Genomic DNA, 18,475 nt, shown 5'->3' with positions numbered 1-18,475 from the left:
AAAACCATCAATGTCATTGTTTTGTAGGATGCTTAAACACAAACTTTCAATATAAATGCCGAACAAAAGAGGGCTGAGGGGGCAACCTTGGCGCACTGAACGTCGTACGTTGATGGGGGCCCCCAGTGACTTATTGACAATTAATCTCGTAGTGCAGTTACGGTACGCCAAGGCCACTCCCTCTCGAATAACAGAGCCGACATTAACATAGTCTAATATACTGAACAGAATAGTATGCGCCACACAATCAAAAGCTTTCTCCAAGTCCAACTGCAGTAACGCAACACATGCATGAGTTGCATCGCAGCATTCGAGCACACTTCTCGCTTTGTGAATGTTCTGAAAGATAGATCGCCCTTTGATACCGCACGTTTGGTGAGGGCCCACTAGTTCGCATATAACCGTTTGTAGTCTGCCAGCAAGCACCTTCATATAAATCTTGTAATCAACGTTTGTCAGAGCAATGGGCCTGTAAGACGACAACTGCCTAAGCTTATCTGGTTGGTCAGTTTTCGGAATAAGTACTGTGTGCGACGATCCGAAAGACGCAGGCAGTGCCTTCAGTTCATACGCTTCATTAAATAAGGCACACAACAAAGGAGATAGCTGTTCCTTGAACGCTTTATAAAAAGCCGCACTCAGGCCATCAGGCCCGGGTGATTTCCCTGGGTTTAAATTTTCTATTGCCTGCTGCACTTCTTTTTCGCTTATTGGCCGCTCCAGTCTTTCTTTTTGTTCCTCGTCAATTTTTGGCATCACGTCAAGAAAGGATTCTTTAAAACGGTCCAAATAAACCTCTCGGGAAGAAAATAGATCTTCATAATACTCCCGGAAAGCTTTCGCGATTCCTTTGTGATCGGTTTCTGTGCGTCCTGCCCAATCTACCTCTGCCACGTGATTTCGCCTTGCATTTGCTTTTTCTAGTCCCAACGATCTTTTTGTCGGCGTCTCATCCATGGCCAATTTTTCGGCTCTTGCACGCACTAACGCTCCTTGGTATCTGTCTTCTTCTATCAAGTTAATCTGTTCTTTTATTTTTCGAATATCCTCTATCCATCTGCCGGGTGCCTTACATTCCTGTTCGTGTAGTTTTGCAAGCAAAGCCTTAAGCTGGGTTTCTGTAATTTTCTTCTCGTACACCAGGCAACTTGATCTGTCAATGGCTTTAATTTTAATCTGTTCCTTGCACAACTCCCACTGTTTCCAGATTTCGAGCAAAGTCCCTGGCCTCACTTTAATCAATTCATTCAATACCACGCGTCTAAAGGCATCATCATTAAGCAATTTATTGTTAAATTTCCATAACTCCCAGCTAAATGCATTGCTTCGTTTTTTGGTGCCGAATAAGCATTGCACCAAACAGTGATCCGTGAATGTCATAGGCACAACTCGGTATTCATTGCATGAAGGAATCAAATCCAGCGACGCGTAAATTCTGTCCAGACGCGCGTGGCTAGAACCTTGGAAGTGCGTGTACTGAACGGCACGCGGTCCTTCCAAGCAATCAGCCACATCCTCCATATTCCATTCGCTTGTTAACTGGCATAACATTTCAGTGCTCTTGTCTCTGAATCCGCGTGTGCTGGTTTTGTCTCGAGCATTCAGTACACAGTTAAAATCGCCCAGCAATACTACCTGCCTTTCCGTACTTAACTGCAGCATAACATTCTCGAAAAACACTGTTCTTTCCTCCACACAGTTAGGAGCGTACACACAAATAATGCGCCACTCAACACCGCTGTATACACAATCAGCCACTACACACCGTCCAGAAGAGCATGAGGAGTAGCCCTTTACAACCAGACCAGGCAGCTTTTTGACAAACAATACACACCCGGCCGATGTCCCAACTGCGTGGCTAACAATGGCGTAAAATCTAGCCGTGAAACGTCGCACCATGCTCCCGGTCTCTTCCTCCCCGTCAACCTTAGTTTCTTGCACGGCAAGCACGTCAATATCGTGGTCAATTAAGAGCCGATGCATCTGGCTCTGCTTCTTTTTGCCTGCCAATCCCCTGACATTTAACGTGGCTACTCTTAAGGTGGTTTCGGGCGCCATTTTCATCAAGGGTGAAGAGACCGAAAGCATGGTGCTTACCTTTCCCGTCTAGCGCGTTGCTAGACGCCGTCGTTTGATCCATCCCCGTCCGGTGCGAGCGGCTGACCCGGCAGCAGGGGCACTTTATCCGCTACCCGTCTCTCTGATGAAATGTTTGGCCGCGGACGTAGCGTGGACCGCCGGGATTGCCCCGTTTTTGCTGGTGGCTCGTCGACGCTGGGGGCTGACGCCTGGATACCTTCGGGTTCGGACTGTGTGTGGGATCGCTTGGCTGGGGCTGGGACGCCTGGCTTACGAACACCGCTGGTGTCTGAGTGCTCCTCCCCATTATCCTGTTCCATGCCGTTTGAAGGCTCAAGTGACGGGCCTTCCTCATTGCTAGGGAGCTGAGGTGCAGAGTCCGCTCTCCCAACATCCCTCGCAGCATTGCCGCTTTCTGCCGAGTCCACCGACGAATCCGTCTCCCGTGTCTGCGTTCGCACCTCTCCGGCACCCTTCGCCGCCTCCTCCGCCTCGACCACGTCCATGGTGAGCTCCGCCGACCGTTCCGCAATTCCATGTCCCGCTGCCGAAGCGTACGAAAGCACACAGGCTGCCTCGTCATGACCGTAGCGTCTACACTTTGGACAACGCGGCACCTTACATTCTCGTCGAACGTGACCGGTACCACGGCAGCGCAGGCACTGCATCGCTCGCCCAGGCACCACGACAAGGGCCAGCTCTCCGGCCACTCGCAGCTGGTGAGGTAAGTCATCGACCTTCATCCCGGGTTTCAATTTCAGGAGCACAGTCCTCGTGGTGGACCCCTTCTCCCTGACGCCTTGAACTCTCCACCTCTCCCGGGTCACCTCGGTCACCTTCCCAAAAGCCGCAAAAGCCGTCCGTATGTCGTCGTCTGCCACACCGTACAACATCCAGTGAAGTCGCAGCTTCACCTGTTGGTCCTCGGGATCGATAATGAGGCAACGGCGTCCCTTAACTTCGAGCTCCTTGAAAGCCGCCAGTTTCTTCGTTGCTTCTGTGCTGCTTAACGTGACCGCCCAAACATGGTTGATCTGATACGCCCCCAACGCCACAACGTCGGGGAGCGCACCAGCGTTGGCAAGGGCGTCGCGGAAATCCTCGACCCTGTATGGCCTGACTCGCACATCGCCGTGCAAAAAAAGCGTGTTAAAAACAACGCGTCCGGTGGGCAAAGTTGGCAGAATAATCTGATATTCTCTATCATCCATGTCCTCAAGCCTGTTTCCGCGGCTGGAAATGGCCGCTATCGCCGCTCCGCTGGAGCACATGATTCTGCCACCGTTCACTACGGTATCCGGAAGTAGAATGCGAACGCGCTAGCCGATTGCGCCACGGAGGCCGGGTCGGGGGGTATGCCAAGAAGAAAGCTTCTCTAGCTAACAACACACACGTAAAGCTTCAAATAGCTAGGGCGTTTAGTGTTTCATGAAGTATTTTTTTTTTATTTAATGCACGAGAATACAGCAACAAAGCAAAATGTCAATTAGTTTGTTTCTCTACAATAACCAAACTTGTTTTGCTGTTCAGGAACAAACTACACTACAGCTAGAACCAAAAAATGCCGCCACCGGGAGGACTCGAACCTCCAACCTTTCGGTTAACAGCCGAACGCGCTAGCCGATTGCGCCACGGAGGCCGGGTCGGGGGGTATGCCAAGAAGAAAGCTTCTCTAGCTAACAACACACACGTAAAGCTTCAAATAGCTAGGGCGTTTAGTGTTTCATGAAGTATTTTTTTTTATTTAATGCACGAGAATACAGCAACAAAGCAAAATGTCAATTAGTTTGTTTCTCTACAATAACCAAACTTGTTTTGCTGTTCAGGAACAAACTACACTACAGCTAGAACCAAAAAATGCCGCCACCGGGAGGACTCGAACCTCCAACCTTTCGGTTAACAGCCGAACGCGCTAGCCGATTGCGCCACGGAGGCCGGGTCGGGGGGTATGCCAAGAAGAAAGCTTCTCTAGCTAACAACACACACGTAAAGCTTCAAATAGCTAGGGCGTTTAGTGTTTCATGAAGTATTTTTTTTTATTTAATGCACGAGAATACAGCAACAAAGCAAAATGTCAATTAGTTTGTTTCTCTACAATAACCAAACTTGTTTTGCTGTTCAGGAACAAACTACACTACAGCTAGAACCAAAAAATGCCGCCACCGGGAGGACTCGAACCTCCAACCTATCGGTTAACAGCCGAACGCGCTAGCCGATTGCGCCACGGAGGCCGGGTCGGGGGGTATGCCAAGAAGAAAGCTTCTCTAGCTAACAACACACACGTAAAGCTTCAAATAGCTAGGGCGTTTAGTGTTTCATGAAGTATTTTTTTTTATTCAATGCACGGGAATACAGCAACAAAGCAAAATGTCAATTAGTTTGTTTCTCTACAATAACCAAACTTGTTTTGCTGTTCAGGAACAAACTACACTACAGCTAGAACCAAAAAATGCCGCCACCGGGAGGACTCGAACCTCCAACCTTTCGGTTAACAGCCGAACGCGCTTGCCGATTGCGCCACGGAGGCTTTTTTTTTTTTTTTTTTCTTTTTTTTTTTTTTTTTCTTTATTGCCGGGCTCCGACAACCAATTCAGTACATCACGATACACTATATACAAACACAGGCAAGACGTGGAACAAAAAAGGAAACGCTGTCAGTTTTGTACTGACATTGTCACTTAAAATTCCCTTAGGCCTGCCAAGGCTTCCAGCCTTGGCAGCCACTGCGGCACACATTCAAGTGTCTTCTGCACCTCCACGAAGCGGGAAATGCTCTCCCGAAAATACAACCGTGCAGGCCTCGCATCAGGATCACAATAGAAGCCGGCCATGCGGGAGCGCCATACAGAGTGGAGGCCAGCCAACATTACGAGATCGAAAGGAAAACCATCTTCGTTATCTGTCGCCAAATATCTGATCCCGTGTGGATCTAGAGGGAAATCCTTTTTCACTGTTCTCTGCAGAACATCCCAGAAATACACTCCTTCCCAGCAGTGAAGAAAAACATGATCTATAGTTTCGGGTATCTTGCAGATTAGACAGTTAGTTCCCCATGGCAAGAAAAAACCTCGTTGTTCAAGGAATGTTTTGACTGGAAGTGTTTCAGTATGAAGTTTAAAAAAAAAGGACTTCATGCCTGGTGTCACCTGCATTTTCTTCACCCGTTTTAACACATTCTGGCCCGGCTCTCCACTGTGCATGGCTCTGTACATCGGTACAGGAAGTATGCTGTCGCACACATCTTTGTACAGTGTTTTCCTTTTCACCGCAGACAAATAATCGTTGGAAAATCGTACTGTCAAGAAACATACGCTCATCACCACCTCCTTGAAAAAGCCCTTAATTGGCCCTGGCATTTCATTCGTGCCGATCACAAAGTTTGGCAACGCCCGTCTTAATCTCATTTGGCACACCGTTCGTAAGAAAGAGTCTTTTGTGTCCCGAAAAAACAGAAACCTGTTAATAAGCTGTCGCACAAAGAGGTGCGCCAGACCAAGACCGCCGTCCTCCACCTTTCTGAACAAATTTGTTCGGCTGCACCTTTCCCACTGCGATGCCCAAATAAAGGTGGCAAACACTCTGTGCAGCTTTTGCACATTTAGCCGCGAGCAATGCAAAACCTGCATTAGATACCATAATTTGCTTATAAAAAAAAGATTACACACAGTTGCCTTGGCAAAAAACGAGAGAGGAACCCCCTTCCATCTGTCTGCTTTCTCACGTATTTCATGCGCCTGGCTTCTCCAGAGGCCATCATTGCTTTCGTAGAATTGCAGAGGGACACCCAGGTACTTCACTGGGGTCTTCACCCACGTTACGCCTGCAAACGTGTCTGGGGTTGACGCCCATTCTCCATGCCAAAATCCCAGGCATTTTTCCCAATTGATCAAACTCCCTGTGATGTCCCGAAAACATTTTACCTCTTCGACCACTGCTATAATACTTTCTCTATCAATACAACACACTGCGACGTCGTCGGCATATGCTAAGAGCTTCACTTCGGCAGCTTGGAGTCGAAAACCGTGAACAGAATCATTTTTAATAATAGTCAAGCATAGTGATTCGATGTACAGACAAAATAAAAGTGGGCTGATGGGGCAGCCTTGGCGTACCGCACGCTGCATGGCAATGGGGGCCCCCAGTGACTTGTTTACAATAAGCCGCGTTGAGCAACTCCTGTACGCCATGACCACACCCTCTCTGATAACCGAACCGACATTAATATGGTCAAGAATGGCGAACAGGATAACATGTGATACACAGTCAAAGGCCTTCTCTAGGTCGAGCTGCAAAACCGCGACGCCAGATTGCATGACATCACAGCACTCAAGCACGCACCGCATCTTGTGTATGTTGCTTACTATAGACCTTCCCTTGATTCCACATGTCTGGTGGCACCCTACTATGTCCTTAATCACTGTCTGGAGCCTAGCTGCTAAGACTTTCATGAATATTTTATAGTCAACATTGGTTAAAGAGATGGGCCTGTAACTCGTTACAAGGCGAAGTCTTTCTGTATCGTCAGTTTTTGGTATGAGAACAGTATGTGATGTACTATATGACGGTGGTAATTCTTTCAGTTGGTATGCCTCATTGAATACAGCTGTAAGCACTGCAGACAACTTATCTTTGAAAAACTTGTAGAACGCGGCACTCAAGCCACCGGGCCCAGGCGACTTTCCGTCGTTCAAGTTTTCAATTGCTCGGCACACTTCTCTTTCGGTTATTGGCCGCTCCAAAACTTCTTTTACCTCGTCGGCCAGTCGCGGCATCTGACCCAGAAACATCTTTTTGAAACCGTCCAAGTCAGCTTCATGAAACGCGAATAACGCCTGATAATGCTCAAAGAACTCTCGCCCAATGCCGTCGTTATCTGACACCACAACGCCGTTCCGCTCTATCTCGCATACGTGGTTTCGTTGGCCGTTCGTTTTTTCCAAACCTAAAGCCCGCTTCGTAGGTACTTCGCCCGCTTTTAGTGCATTTGTTCTAGCTCGCACCAGCGCGCCCCGATAACGCTCCTCTTCGATCAGCTGTAATTGCTGTTTTATAATCCTCACGTCATCTTTGAAAACGCCTGGCTTTTTGCATTCCTCTGTTATTAACATCTTTAGTGTTTTCTGCAGTTCGTTTTCTTTAATTTTTTCGTGAAATCGAATCAAACTGGCCCTATCAATCGCTGTGATTTTGATTTGCTCTTTGCATAGTTCCCACTGTTGTCCCACCTTACAGTAATCGTTCATATTTATTCTGTTGGTTTCTTCTGTCACTTTTGCTACAAAATATTCGTCGTTGAGAAGCTTAACGTTCATTTTCCACATATCCCAAGCAAACTTCCTAACTTCTTTCTTTGTTCCTATTACGCACTTAACCAGACAGTGGTCAGTAAAACACAGCGGTAGCACGGTGTAAGTGCGGCATTTTGAGATCAAGTCGAGTGCTACATAAACCCGGTCTAGGCGTGCGTGGCTTGTCCCCTGGAAATGAGTGTACTTCACTGCCTGTCCACTCTCTAGGACTTCGGCCACGTCGATTAACTCGGCTGCGGTAACAATATCGGCTAATAAATCTGTGCTCTTATCTCGGAAAGCCGTGCCGCTGGTTTTGTCTGTAGAATTCAGTACACAGTTATAGTCCCCCAAAATAATGAGGCATTTTTCAGGGTCCACATATTTGCTGAACCATAGCGAAAAAATTATATCTCTCATCCACTGCATTTGGTGCGTATATGCAAATAACCCGATATTCTCTTTGGCAATAACTAAAATCACAAATAACGAGTCTTCCAGAGGACCCTGATGTGATGCTCTGCACAGTAAGACCCGGTAACTTTTTGACAAAGAGTACGCATCCTGCCGACAACCCACCAGCGTGGCTAACCACAGCGTAGTACCTTGAGGTAAAACGCAGCACCATGCTCCCAGTCTCCTCTTCTCCCTCGACTTTTGTCTCCTGAACAGCTAGTACGTCAATGTCATTATCTGTTATCAGCCGATACAATTGACTTTGTTTTCTTTTGCTCGCTAGTCCTCTGACATTCAACGTGGCTACACTTAGAGACGGTTCAGGTGCCATTGTTGCTCTAATCATGAGGTAGGCCCAGGAGCATGGTGCTTACCTTTAACGTCTAGCAAGCCGCTAGACGCCTCCGGAGCCGCCCGGCTGGCCGGTCTCGCTTTTCGGCGGGGGTGGCTTGTCGACAGGTTTTCGTTCCGCTGCGATGTTAGGTCGCGGCTTGAAGGACGACCGCCGACCCTGCACCGCTTTCACAGGCGGCTCGTCCACACTGCTTGTATACGGCATGTCGTCGAGATCGCCGGCTGCGTCGTGGGGGCGTTTAGTTGCAGTTCCGGCACCCACTTAACTTACATTGCCATTGCCTGGGGGCTCCTGACCCTTCACTGCTGCTGGCTGCTGCGCTTGACTGGATCCATCTTCGTTGATGTCCGACGCTGCCGATGATGGGTTTTCCACCATTTCACTTGCCCTGTCCGTGCTTTTATCCTGGACTCCTTCGCTAAGGAGAGGCATTTCTGCTCCCGAAGCAGTCGCTATCTCACCAGTCCCCTCCGCAGCGTCCTCCGCCTCAACCTCGTCCATGAGGTGCTCGGTGTCATCACTCGCCGCCGTTCTCGTTGCCGCGGCGTAGGTACGGACGCACTGCGAGTCCTCATGCCCAAATCGCCTGCAGATCGAGCAACGCGGCACCTTGCACTCTCTTCTCACGTGGCCCGAGCCATGGCATCGCAGGCACTGCATCGGGCGACCAGGTGCGACAACTAGTGCCAGTTCACCACCGACCCGTAACTGGTGCGGCAGGTCTTCTATTTTCATGCCGTTCTTCAGCTTTAAAAGCACTGACCTTGTTGTGGAGCCCTTGTCACTCACACCCTGCACTCGCCAGCGCTCTCGTCTGACATCCATTACAGTCCCAAAGGCCGCGAGTGCGGACCAGACGTCCTCGTCCGCCACTCCATGCAATAGCCAGTGAAGCTTCAGCTTCACCTGCTGTTCCTGCGGGTCGATGATAACACAGCGTCGCCTCTTCACCATTAGCTCCTTCACACCAAGCAGCCGTTTTGTAGCCTCGGAATCTTTAAGGGTGACTGCCCAAACGTGGTTAACCTGGTAGGCTCCCAGGGCCACCACATCCGGCAGTAAGCCTGTAGGCAAGAGTGCATCTCGTAAATCTTCAACCCTGTAGGGCCTTGCTCGCACGTGGCCGTGCAAAAACACGGTGTTCTGAACGATGCGTCCGGTTGGCAGCTGAGGCAGAATAAGCTGATAATCGCTGTCTTCGCTATCTGAGATCCTGTTTCCGCGGCCGGTAAAAGCCGCAATCGCCGCTCCGTCGGAGCACATGATTCCCCGTCCGTACACGGTGGTGGCCGGAAGTAGAATGACGATTGCGCCACGGAGGCCGGGTCGGAGGGTATGCCAAGAAGAAAGCTTCTCTAGCTAACAACTCACTCGGAAAGCTTCAAATAGCTAGGGCGTTTAGTGTTTCATGAAGCATTGTTTTTTATTTAATGCACGAGAATACAGCAACAAAGCAAAATGTCAATTAGTGTGTTTCTCTACAATAACCAAACTTGTTTTGCTGTTCAGGAACAAACTACACTAAAGCTAGAACCAAAAAATGCCGCCACCGGGAGGACTCGAACCTCCAACCTTTCGGTTAACAGCCGAACGCGCTAGCCGATTGCGCCACGGAGGCTTTTTTTTTTTTTTTTTCTTTATTGCCGTGAAACACAAAACAAAAATACACATGATAAAAAACGTCAACTACACTTGAGCTAACGCGTAAGTGGCTAAAATCTTTTCAAGTGCACTAACTCATCAAAGAGACAATGCCATTGTGGCGGATCCTGCTGCCTCATGAAAGTTTCACGTATATAAACAGCACTTTCAATAAAGTTTTCACGCGAAGATCGTGTATCTATATCTGCATGACGCACCTGCATTCGTGTTTTCCACAAACTATGGAGGCCAAGAAGCATAATTAAATCATAAGGTGCATCATCGTTCTGCACTGGTAGAAATCTTATACCGTAAGGAGTTAATGGAAGCTCCTTTTTAATTGTCCTTTGGAGGACGTCCCATAGAAATACAGCATCCCAACACTGTAAGAAAACGTGTTCAATTGTTTCCGGTTTTTTGCACAACAGGCAATTTGTTGTCCATGGGACGAAGATACCTTTTTCATTCAGCCAGGTTTTAACAGGGAGCGTATTAGAGTGAAGTTTGAAAAGGAATGTTTTAGCTGATGGCCTCACGGGCATCTTCTTAACTCTTTTCAAAACGTCCTGCCCTGGGCCTCCACAGTGTAATGCCCGGTAAAAAGGCACCGGCAGCATCACGTCAATGAGATCTTTATACAGTTTTTTTCTAGGAACGTTGTAAAGGTAATCAAAAGAAAACCGCACTTCAAGCAACTTGCACGAAAAAACAACCTCGCGCAGGTAGCCAGTCACAGTACCAGGCATGTTTTCACATGACACAATCCATTCAGGGAGCAGCCTCTGTAATCGCACTTGCATCACGGTTCTTAAAAAGGTATCTTTTTGATCACGGAGGAATATAAATCGCGAAACCACCTGACGCAAGAACAGATGTGCAAGGCCAAGCCCGCCCCTTTTAACAGAAATAAACAAATTCGTCCGGGCGGTTTTTTCCCATGTGGATGCCCAAATAAAAACAGCAAAAACGCGGTGCATTTTCTGAATTGAGGTTCGTGAGACACACAACACATTCATGAGGTACCACAGCCTCGAAATAAGAAAAACATTGCAAATAGAAGCGCGCGAAAATATTGAGAGTTGCCTTCCTTGCCAGGCATCCGCTTTTTCTTTCGCTCTGGATGTTTCTTCCATCCAGTGCACGTTGGGATCTTGATAACATTCTAAAGGCACGCCTAGATATCGTGTTGGGAGAGCAGACCATCGCAGCTTACAGAAGAAATCAGGTGTCACGTCCCAATCACCGTGCCAAAACCCAGAGCTTTTCTCCCAATTGATCTTACATCCCGTTTGATCACAAAATGTTTGGACGACACTCGTGGCTTCACAAATGCTCTTTCTAGTTGCACAAAACACTGCTATGTCATCGGCATATGCTAGCATTTTCATGTGTGCTGATTGCAGCTTGAACCCTAAAATGCGATCGCTATCAATGATAGCCAAGCAAAGTGGCTCTAAATACAGTGCAAACAGCAGGGGTGAGAGTGGGCAGCCCTGCCTTACCGATGAACGTACTGCGATGCTGTCAGTCAGTTCACCATTCACTATAATACGGGTCGTGCAGTTCGCATACGCCATTTTAACACCCTCCACTATGACGTCACCAATGTTAGAATGCTCCAAAATGGAAAACAGAATTTCCTGAGAAACACGGTCAAAGGCTTTCGCCAAATCTAACTGCATCATGGCTATCTGACCACCGAGTGCATCAACACATTCTAGTACGGTTCTTGCGACATGTATATTCGTGGCAATGGATCGACCCTTGATGCCGCACGTTTGATGAGACCCAACCAATTTCTTTATTACGCTTTGCAGTCGTTTTGCTAAAACCTTCATGTACACCTTGTAGTCAACATTGGTGAGGCTAATCGGTCGATATGACCCCACCAACACACGTTTCTCCGGATCATCTGTCTTGGGTATTAGAACAATGTGCGATGTAGAGAAAGACAATGGGACAGTATTACGTTCATAAGCTTCAGTGATTACACAGAGCAAAAACTGAGCCGCATACTGCTGAAACGTTTTAAAGAAGGCAGCGCTTAAGCCATCCGGCCCAGGGGCCTTCCCAGTTGTCAGGTCATCTATTGCAGATACTATCTCCTGCAACGTTATCGGTGTTTCTAGGCGCGCTTTACTTTCGTCATCCAGTGCAGGCATCAGTCTCAGAAAATCTGTTTGAAAGCCGCCTACAGTCTGAGGCTTAGCGCTAAGCAGTTCTTCGAAGTGCTCTGCTACCGCACGCTGTATATCTTTAGCGTCTTCTGTGATATGGCCGGCATACCTTATACTCCTTATTTCTTTCTGGCAGGCGTATCTTTTCTCGTCTGCTAGCGCTCGTTTTGTCGGAACTTCTCCAGCCCAAAGTTTTTCAGCCCTTGCACGTATGACAGCCGCTGTGTATCTTTCGCTGTCGATTGTTTCCAACTCACTTTTTATCTCTCGTATTTTACTGGCGAAATGCCCTGGCACTGAACTTTCCATGCTCAAAAAAAACTGGAGTTGTTCATTCAGTTCTTTTTCTTTTTCTTTCTCTTTATGCCGCACCTTACTGCTCTTTTCTATGGATTTCAATTTGACCCACTCTTTGAAGCTGTCCCATTCCTCTGCAAAACTTACTGGTCGCATAGCAAGACGATTTTCAAACTCGGTCTTAACTTCCGTAAGGAACTCTTCATCGGCAAGAAGTTTGGCATTCATTTTCCATAGGTACCAGTTAAAGCGCGATTTCTTTCCTTTGCGACCAAACACTGCACTCACGAGACAATGATCGCTGAAAGACACAGGTTTGACCTCATATGCAGTACATAGGGAAACAAGATCTACCGAGGCATACACCCTGTCCAATCTAGCATGGCTGTCACGCTGAAAGTGCGTGAACTCTGGCTGGTTTCCAGTGGAGAACACACTACCAACATCCTCAAGGCCATACTCATGCACAAGTGCATTCAACAGCTCGGAGCTTCTGTCTCTTCGAGGTTTACACTTCGCCGCTCGGTCCACAGCTGCGCACACACAGTTGTAGTCACCAAGTACAAGCAAGATTTTGTCAGTCTTCAGCCACACCTCAATAGACTCAAAAAACAATTCACGCTCACATCCTGAATTGGGAGCATACACACACACAACACGCCAGCATAAATTAGAGTAGGTAAAATCGGTAACCAAAAGCCGACCGCTTGGACAGGCAAAAACGGACTCTACGCTTACTCCCAGCGTGTTGCGTATAAATAAAAGGCATCCACCCGATACACCAACAGAATGGCATACACACACATAAAAGTTTGTTTGAAAAGAAGCCACCATACGGTCAGTGCTTTCTTGGCTCTCAATCTTTGACTCTTGCACAGCTGCTATATCTATATCATTATCCAAAAGGAGGCGACTGAGTTGGCATTGTCGCCTTCTCGCTCCCAGTCCTCTGACATTCAAAGTAGCTACATGTAACGGCGAATTAAGCTTGAGAGTCATGTATTAGAGAGAGACGCCCGTACCCGCATGGTGCCTACCTTCATGGTTGCATGGCTTCTGCTTCTGACGAACAGCGGCGTATGTATGCATGTAATGTCCTCCCAGCAGAATGTCGGGATGCATTCAAACGAAGTCCAAGCACATTGTTTCATTTTTGCTCACACACGCACCACTTGGTTGCAGAAGGTTCCTGACGCTGGTCGGTAGGCAGCCGACCCACAAATCGTTCAGGGCACCACAAAAACTACGGAGGCGGTTTCCCCGCCTGCCGCGTGTCGGCCGAGAAGTTCGGCTTCGGTCTTAACGTGGCTCTTCGGATGCCAGAAGTTTTCGGCGGCGGCTCACCACAAACACCGCCTGGCAGCTGAGTCTCCTCCACGCTTTCCTCATGCGGACGTTTCGCGGCAATTAAGGCTGCTGTCTCCGGCCCAACCTCCATGGCATCAGTAAAGGAAGGCTCAGTACTGAGATGATCCTCAGCGTCGGAAAATTTGGCTACGTCTTCTGACGCTTCCTTTGACGCGCTTTCATGGTCCTGGGATGGTACGTTCAAGACATGCCGAGTTTCATTCATTTCATTTGAGACCGTCACCTTATTCTTTGTTAAAACCGTCATGGAAGGCGCATCCTGTTTCGTTGACTGGCCTCTAATGTCAGCAGCCTCCTCCGCATCCGCCTCGTCCATAATTAACTCGGACGAGTCTTCGCTGGTCCCAGGTCCGGCAATGCTAGCGTAGGTTCGTGCACACTGGCTGTCTTCATGCCCGAACCGTCGACAGGTTCCGCAGCGAGGAACCCGGCACTCTTTGCGGATGTGACCCGTACCCCGGCAGCGTAGGCACAACGGGGGTCTGCCTGGCACGATGACGAGCGCGAGCTCGCCGCTAACATTCAACTGATGCGGCAGGTCGTCGAGCTTCATGCCAGCTTTCAGCTTCAGCGTTACGAGTCTAGTTGTAGAGCCCTTTTCTAGCATACCTTTAACACGCCAACGCTCCCGGGAAACTTCCGACACCTTTCCGTAAGGCGCAAATGCAGCACGAACATCTTCATCTGGCACGTTGTGTAGTAGCCAGTGAAGCTTGAGTCGCACGTCCTGGTTCGCCGGGTCAATCACCAAACAGCGACCGTTTTTCACAGACAGCTCACCTACACTGACAATCTTGTTGACGGCTTCAGTATCCTTGAGAGTGACGGCCCAGACGTGGCTCATCCGATACGCCCCCATAGCGATAACATCGGGGATTAGCGAGTGTTGTGCTAAAGCATCCCGGAAATCTTCCACCCGGTACGGGCGGGCCCTGATATCGGCGTGCAAAAAAACGGTATTCAAAACAAACCGACCTGTTGGAAGTGCAGGCAAAACGACCTGGTAAGTGTTGTCCTGTTCAGCAGTCCTGTTACCGCGGCCTGACATGGCCGCTGAAGCCGCTCCTGAGGAGCCCTGCATCCTGCGTCCGTTCACTGGCGTGGCCGGAAGCAGAATCTGCTCCACGGAGGCCAAGTTGGGGGGTATGCCAAGAGGAATGCTTCTCTAACGAACAACACCCTCGGGCAGCTTAAAATGGCTAGGGCGTTTAGTGTTTCATGAAGCAATTTTTTTATTTAATGCACGAGAATACAGGAACAAAGCAAAATATCAATTGGTGTGTTTCTCTCAATCAACCAAACTTGTTTTGCTGCTCAGTGACAAACTACACTAAAGCTAGAACCAAAACATGCCGCCACCGGGAGGACTCGAACCTCCAACCTTTCGGTTAACAGCCGAACGCGCTAACCGATTGCGCCACGGAGGCCGAGTTGGGGGGTATGCCAAGAAGAATGCTTCTCTAGCTAACAACACCCTCGGGCAGCTTAAAATGGCTAGGGCGTTTAGTGTTTCATGAAGCATATTTTTTTTATTTAATGCACGAGAATACAGGATCAAAGCAAAATATCAATTGGTGAGTTTCTCTCAATCAACCATACTTGTTTTGCTGCTCAGTGACAAACGACACTAAAGCTAGAACCAAAACATGCCGCCACCGGGAGGACTCGAACCTCCAACCTTTCGGTTAACAGCCGAACGCGCTAACCGATCGCGCCACGGAGGCCGAGTTGGGGGGTATGCCAACAAGAATGCTTCTTTAGCTAACAACACCCTCGGGCAGCTTAAAATGGCTAGGGCGTTTAGTGTTTCATGAAGCATTTTTTTTATTTAATGCACGAGAATACAGGAACAAAGCAAAATATCAATTGGTGTGTTTCTCTCAATCAACCAAACTTGTTTTGCTGCTCAGTGACAAACTACACTAAAGCTAGAACCAAAACATGCCGCCACACGGAGGACTCGAACCTCCAACCTTTCGGTTAACAGCCGAACGCGTTAACCGATTGCGCCACGGAGGCCAAGTTGGGGGGTATGCCAAGAAGAATGCTTCTCTATCTAACAACACCCTCGGGCAGCTTAAAATGGCTAGGGCGTTTAGAGTTTCATGAAGCATTTTTTTATTTAATGCACGAGAATACAGGAACAAAGCAAAATATCAATTGGTGTGTTTCTCTCAATCAACCAAACTTGTTTTCTTGCTCAGTGACAAACTACACTAAAGCTAGAACCAAAACATGCCGCCACCGGGAGGACTCGAACCTCCAACCTTTCGGTTAACAGCCGAACGCGCTAACCGATTGCGCCACGGAGGCAGAGTGGGAGGTATGCCAAGAAGAATGCTTCTCTAGATAACAACACCCTCGGGCAGCTTAAAATGGCTAGGGCGTTTAGTGTTTCATGAAGCATTTTTTTTATTTAATGCACGAGAATACAGGAACAAAGCAAAATATCAATTGGTGTGTTTCTCTCAATCAACCAAACTTGTTTTGCTGCTCAGTGACAAACTACACTAAAGCTAGAACCAAAACATGCCGCCACAGGGAGGACTCGAACCTCCAACCTTTCGGTTAACAGCCGAACGCGTTAACCGATTGCGCCACGGAGGCCAAGTTGGGGGGTATGCCAAGAAGAATGCTTCTCTATCTAACAACACCCTCGGGCAGCTTAAAATGGCTAGGGCGTTTAGAGTTTCATGAAGCATTTTTTTATTTAATGCACGAGAATACAGGAACAAAGCAAAATATCAATTGGTGTGTTTCTCTCAATCAACCAAACTTGTTTTCTTGCTCAGTCACAAACTACACTAAAGCTAGAACCAAAACATGCCGCCACCGGGAGGACTCGAACCTCCAACCTTTCGGTTAACAGCCGAACGCGCTAACCGATTGCGCCACGCAGGCCGAGTTAGGGGGTATGCCAAGAAGAATGCTTCTCTAGATAACAACACCCTCGGGCAGCTTAAATTGGCTAGGGCGTTTAGTGTTTCATGAAGCATTTTTTTTATTTAATGCACGAGAATACAGGAACAAAGCAAAATATCAATTGGTGTGTTTCTCTCAATCAACAAAACTGGTTTTGCTGCTCAGTGACAAACTACACTAAAGCTCGAACCAAAACATGCCGCCACCGGGAGGACTCGAACCTCCAACCTTTCGGTTAACAGCCGAACGCGCTAACCGATTGCGCCACGGAGGCCGAGTTGGGAGGTATGCCAAGAAGAATGCTTCTCTAGCTAACAACACCCTCGGGCAGCTTAAAATGGCTAGGGCGTTTAGTGTTTCATGAAGCATTTTTTTTATTTAATGCACGAGAATACAGGAACAAAGCAAAATATCAATTGGTGTGTTTCTCTCAATCAACCATACTTGTTTTGCTGCTCTGTGACAAACTACACTAATGGTAGAACCAAAACATGCCGCCACCGGGAGGACTCGAAACTTCAACCTTTCGGTTAACAGCCGAACGCGCTAACCGATTGCGCCACGCAGGCCGAGTTAGGGGGTATGCCAAGAAGAATGCTTCTCTAGCTAACAACACCCTCGGGCAGCTTAAAATGGCTAGGGCGTTTAGTGTTTCATGAAGCATTTTTTTTATTTAATGCACGAGAATACAGGAACAAAGCAAAATATCAATTGGTGTGTTTCTCTCAATCAACCATACTTGTTTTGCTGCTCAGTGACAAACGACACTAAATCTAGAACCAAAACATGCCGCCACCGGGAGGACTCGAACCTCCAACCTTTCGGTTAACAGCCGAACGCGCTAACCGATCGCGCCACGGAGGCCGAGTTGGGGGGTATGCCAACAAGAATGCTTCTTTAGCTAACAACACCCTCGGGCAGCTTAAAATGGCTAGGGCGTTTAGTGTTTCATGAAGCATTTTTTTTATATAATGCACGAGAATACAGGAACAAAGCAAAATATCAATTGGTGTGTTTCTCTCAATCAACCAAACTTGTTTTGCTGCTCAGTGACAAACTACACTAAAGCTAGAACCAAAACATGCCGCCACAGGGAGGACTCGAACCTCCAACCTTTCGGTTAACAGCCGAACGCGTTAACCGATTGCGCCACGGAGGCCAAGTTGGGGGGTATGCCAAGAAGAATGCTTCTCTATCTAACAACACCCTCGGGCAGCTTAAAATGGCTAGGGCGTTTAGAGTTTCATGAAGCATTTTTTTATTTAATGCACGAGAATACAGGAACAAAGCAAAATATCAATTGGTGTGTTTCTCTCAATCAACCAAACTTGTTTTCTTGCTCAGTGACAAACTACACTAAAGCTAGAACCAAAACATGCCGCCACCGGGAGGACTCGAACCTCCAACCTTTCGGTTAACAGCCGAACGCGCTAACCGATTGCGCCACGGAGGCCGAGTGGGAGGTATGCCAAGAATAATGCTTCTCTAGATAACAACACCCTCGGGCAGCTTAAATTGGCTAGGGCGTTTAGTGTTTCATGAAGCATTTTTTTTTATTTAATGCACGAGAATACAGGAACAAAGCAAAATATCAATTGGTGTGTTTCTCTCAATCAACCAAACTTGTTTTGCTGCTCAGTGACAAACTACACTAATGGTAGAACCAAAACATGCCGCTACCGGGAGGACTCGAAACTTCAACCTTTCGGTTAACAGCCGAACGCGCTAACCGATTGCGCCACGCAGGCCGAGTTAGGGGGTATGCCAAGAAGAATGCTTCTCTAGCTAACAACACCCTCGGGCAGCTTAAAATGGCTAGGGCGTTTAGTGTTTCATGAAGCATTTTTTTTTATTTAATGCACGAGAATACAGGAACAAAGCAAAATATCAAT

General features: G+C 48.0%; 11 non-coding genes across 11 annotated transcripts; all 11 read right to left on the bottom strand.

The window, feature by feature from the left end:
- Positions 1–3,644: 3,644 nt before the first annotated feature.
- TRNAN-GUU (transfer RNA asparagine (anticodon GUU)) lies at positions 3,645–3,718 on the bottom strand. The gene has a single exon. It is a non-coding gene; the product is annotated as a tRNA-Asn (tRNA).
- A 222-nt stretch (positions 3,719–3,940) lies between these two features.
- On the bottom strand, positions 3,941–4,014 carry TRNAN-GUU (transfer RNA asparagine (anticodon GUU)). The gene has a single exon. It is a non-coding gene; the product is annotated as a tRNA-Asn (tRNA).
- Positions 4,015–4,532: 518 nt separating this feature from the next.
- TRNAN-GUU (transfer RNA asparagine (anticodon GUU)) lies at positions 4,533–4,606 on the bottom strand. The gene has a single exon. It is a non-coding gene; the product is annotated as a tRNA-Asn (tRNA).
- A 5,116-nt stretch (positions 4,607–9,722) lies between these two features.
- On the bottom strand, positions 9,723–9,796 carry TRNAN-GUU (transfer RNA asparagine (anticodon GUU)). The gene has a single exon. It is a non-coding gene; the product is annotated as a tRNA-Asn (tRNA).
- Positions 9,797–15,014: 5,218 nt separating this feature from the next.
- Positions 15,015–15,088, bottom strand: TRNAN-GUU (transfer RNA asparagine (anticodon GUU)). Its single transcript has one exon. It is a non-coding gene; the product is annotated as a tRNA-Asn (tRNA).
- A 223-nt stretch (positions 15,089–15,311) lies between these two features.
- Positions 15,312–15,385, bottom strand: TRNAN-GUU (transfer RNA asparagine (anticodon GUU)). The gene has a single exon. It is a non-coding gene; the product is annotated as a tRNA-Asn (tRNA).
- Positions 15,386–15,900: 515 nt separating this feature from the next.
- TRNAN-GUU (transfer RNA asparagine (anticodon GUU)) lies at positions 15,901–15,974 on the bottom strand. The gene has a single exon. It is a non-coding gene; the product is annotated as a tRNA-Asn (tRNA).
- A 514-nt stretch (positions 15,975–16,488) lies between these two features.
- Positions 16,489–16,562, bottom strand: TRNAN-GUU (transfer RNA asparagine (anticodon GUU)). The gene has a single exon. It is a non-coding gene; the product is annotated as a tRNA-Asn (tRNA).
- Positions 16,563–16,783: 221 nt separating this feature from the next.
- Positions 16,784–16,857, bottom strand: TRNAN-GUU (transfer RNA asparagine (anticodon GUU)). The gene has a single exon. It is a non-coding gene; the product is annotated as a tRNA-Asn (tRNA).
- Positions 16,858–17,373: 516 nt separating this feature from the next.
- Positions 17,374–17,447, bottom strand: TRNAN-GUU (transfer RNA asparagine (anticodon GUU)). Its single transcript has one exon. It is a non-coding gene; the product is annotated as a tRNA-Asn (tRNA).
- A 515-nt stretch (positions 17,448–17,962) lies between these two features.
- Positions 17,963–18,036, bottom strand: TRNAN-GUU (transfer RNA asparagine (anticodon GUU)). The gene has a single exon. It is a non-coding gene; the product is annotated as a tRNA-Asn (tRNA).
- Between the last annotated feature and the right edge of the window lie 439 nt (positions 18,037–18,475).

This window comes from Amblyomma maculatum, chromosome 7 (assembly GCF_055883805.1).
Source record: "Amblyomma maculatum isolate TAMU_Amacu chromosome 7, ASM5588380v1, whole genome shotgun sequence".
NCBI classification, from domain to species: domain Eukaryota; kingdom Metazoa; phylum Arthropoda; class Arachnida; order Ixodida; family Ixodidae; genus Amblyomma; species Amblyomma maculatum.
Note: the sequence above shows the minus strand (reverse complement) of the source record. Positions and strands in the feature narration are given on the sequence as shown.